The sequence below is a fragment of the Helianthus annuus genome, chromosome 13, assembly GCF_002127325.2.
Source record: "Helianthus annuus cultivar XRQ/B chromosome 13, HanXRQr2.0-SUNRISE, whole genome shotgun sequence".
Lineage (NCBI taxonomy): Eukaryota > Viridiplantae > Streptophyta > Magnoliopsida > Asterales > Asteraceae > Helianthus > Helianthus annuus.
Genome location: NC_035445.2, coordinates 8,451,499 through 8,454,763, shown reverse-complemented (window position 1 = coordinate 8,454,763; position 3,265 = coordinate 8,451,499). Strand labels below are relative to the sequence as shown.

At 35.8% G+C, this 3,265-nt stretch overlaps 1 long non-coding RNA gene across 1 annotated transcript; it reads right to left on the bottom strand.

The window, feature by feature from the left end:
* Positions 1-1,055: 1,055 nt before the first annotated feature.
* LOC110897483 lies at positions 1,056-2,912 on the bottom strand. The gene is made up of 3 exons (XR_002568689.2): positions 2,530-2,912; positions 1,653-1,793; positions 1,056-1,217 (listed from the first exon to the last, which is right to left on the bottom strand). It is a non-coding gene; the product is annotated as an uncharacterized LOC110897483 (long non-coding RNA).
* Positions 2,913-3,265: the final 353 nt, after the last annotated feature.

Sequence of the window (3,265 nt, the reverse complement as noted above, 5' to 3'; positions counted from 1 at the left end):
ACAATACATCAACATACTAACAAATCAACATACTAACAACCTAGCATTCATGTCCAAGCCGATTGTATGAACAATATATATCATAACAGCCGATATCTTTATATCATCACATTCGATTCTAAGCTAACCACAACTACAATCTGATTGTATTTATCATCATAACAATCATGCTAGCAGCCTATATTCAACCGATTACTTGCAAGATATCAACACATAGATCATATTTTCATTAGATCAACAACCCTAATCGATCTAGTTTCAAGCATGAGATCATGAAATCATCAATAAACAAAATAACACAACACTAACCGGTTGCTAGTAGGAGAGAATGGTCCGAAGCAAGGGGTTGATCTTGTGCCGTCGGTGTTCACGCAAAAGAGAGAGAGAGTTTGTGTGTGTGCCAAGATTGAAAACTAAAAACCCTAGTTGTGTATGTGAGCATGTACGTAGAGGAGATGTGGGCCGAACCCCACATGGGCCGCCCTATTGGTCCGCGCACAAGAGTGAGGCCCAACCGGCCTTGTGCGTGTGTTGTGGGCTTGTGCGGTTCGAGTTATTAACATTTATATATATACAAAGCACACAATAACAAAACGTTTATTAAATCCGAACATATAATCCAATTCACATATGCACGTAGCGTTACAAAAAGCGAGTCTAAGTTCGAGTTGTCACATGAAACATGCTCAAAAATTTTCCGGATGTCAGTTCGTTTGGCCGTACGATCGCGATGTTTGCTTAATTACGACGAAATGCGCATAAGCGCGAAAGACGATCCAAATGACGTGAGGAATGGATTTTTCTCATGCCAAACACTAAGGCATAATATAAGGATGCTTACATAAATTTTTGGATGTCCGGATGTATTCAGAACGTAAGTTATGCGCGAAAGTGCAAACTTGTGCACTTTTTGACACTTTTAGCCCCTGAATGATCCAAAAGTTTATTTTAGCATACCAAACCCCTCAATGTCACACCCCAACCAATGGCGGAAACATCGGGATGAGACGAAGTGTGAAGATTGCTCGAAACATCATAACGCTAATAATTGTGACAAGTATTTAAATAATCGTTTCATTTCATTTCTAAAGAATCAAGTACAAGGTTTTGAAACAAAATACAACAACATGAATAATAAAATGATACAATACAAATACAATTCTTTCTAAGTGTGTATCTAAACATCCTACTAGATTCCATGCATCGTCAACATCCACCTGTAACATGTTAAAATAAAGTTCAATGCAAAAGCAAAGGCGAGTATACAAGTTTGATACGTACATAGCAAAAAGATAAGTTTGAACAATTCCTCATAGCAAGCATGTGATTCAAGATGAACATTTAAATATGGTATGTGTCTAACATATCAAACCAAGGAAACGCAATATGCTCATGACATAACCGAAGATAAAGAGGCGGGTTGTTAATCCTATAGCGCTACATATGTCACGGTTTGGCTCGTATGAAGTTAATGATAAATTCAACACATAAGATAAATCCAAGTTTAAAGCATCAAGCCATCACATATACAAGCATGTTATAGGAATGTTCATGTGTTTAAGCAAAATGTTCATGTGTAAGTTTGTTGATAGATAAACATGTTACACCCCAAAAGTGGTAAAAGTAAAAAGGGGGAATACGAGTATACTCACAAAGTTTGCATATGCTAATGCTAAACCGCGAGCGGGATTGATGAAGTCTCGAGATTACGAGTGGTTGCGCTTGTAACTCCTTATAGAACTAAGCGCGCGAAAAGAATATGAGGACAACTTCATATGACGATAGGAAATAACCTATAATACGAGATACGAAACCAACTAATTTCTCATAGTAAAAAAAAGAAAAAGAAAATATATTTACCTATATTTATACGTATTATTAGCTAGACAAATTTACGACTAAATTTTCAATCATCGTCGTTTATATTAGTATATAAAAAAAATATATATATATCCATATATATATATACATATATATTTTTGAATTATGCATTTGACTAATAAAAATAATAATAATAATAATAATAAATGATAAAAAAAATACTAATTAAGTTGTCATATTAATATGAATCCCACATCTCATGGCCTACTTGATTTTTTTTGTATGGAACAGGGGCCACGAATGTTGGCTCAAAACATGTTCAATTTCCTAAAATTTAAAAATCTATAATTGTTATGAGTTTATAATTTACTCAACAGTAGGAAACTATTATTATATATTATTTTAATTGAATAGCATATCCTCTTCAAAAGACCACAACACTGTTGTATATATATATATATATATATATATATATATAGTTTTTTTGTTTCAGTTTATATTAGATGAACATATAAGTTCAGCCAATAGTTGGTTTAAATCCAATAATTAACCCGTTTGCTTATAAACAATCAGTTCATCTTCTTCTTTTAAAACAGCCGGCCGAACAGAATATGAACAAGGAGCAATCTCAGTTAACATCTAATAGAATCTTGTTTTATTAAAGTAACTAAAAAAATTGAATCAACTAGAAAGAATAAAGGGTTGTACCAAAACGATGAAGACGGTTCCCGTTGACTTCCGTGCGGCCCCGGCGAAGGGACGAGTTGCGGTAGTTCTCCGGCGTGTTGTGAGTTCTCCGACGTGTTGCGAGGTGATATCCGTTGCGGGTTTGCGAGGAGGCGGGGTAGACGAACACAGAAGGATTATGGTTGAGTGACGGTGACGATTACAAGGCTTGAGTATCGAACGAACACGTGACGTGAACGCTCGATGTTTTCCGACGGCAGCTTCACGTCTCTGGCAAGATTCCGGCGAGTGTGTGGGTGGTACGAAATGATGTTGTGGTGGTGTGAAGTTCTGTGAGTTAAGGGAAAGGATTTGGTTGGTGCGGCTGAAGTGAGATAAGGAATTTAGGGTTTAGATTTTTATAAAGGGGTTTTTATACTATGTTGTTAAGTGGGCTTGGGTCTTTAATACAATTGGGTGAGAAGATGGAGCCAATGAATCAACTATTCAAGCTGGTCGATCATGGTTGGCGGTGGATTCAAAGTTTGGCCATAAGTTATTTTTGGCCATGTTAAGCTGGATATAATTTTTTTAATTTTATTTTCCTATTAAGGTCCTAATATTTCATATAATAACATACTATAGGATCTTAAAATTTAGTGGAATGAAGAGTGTGCCACGGATCAACCCAAACGACGGCTGTTTCTTGGCTACGCATGATCAGCTTATGCTTCTTCTTTTTCCTTAGTAAACTTTTGTTTGATCTAATAGTATATGT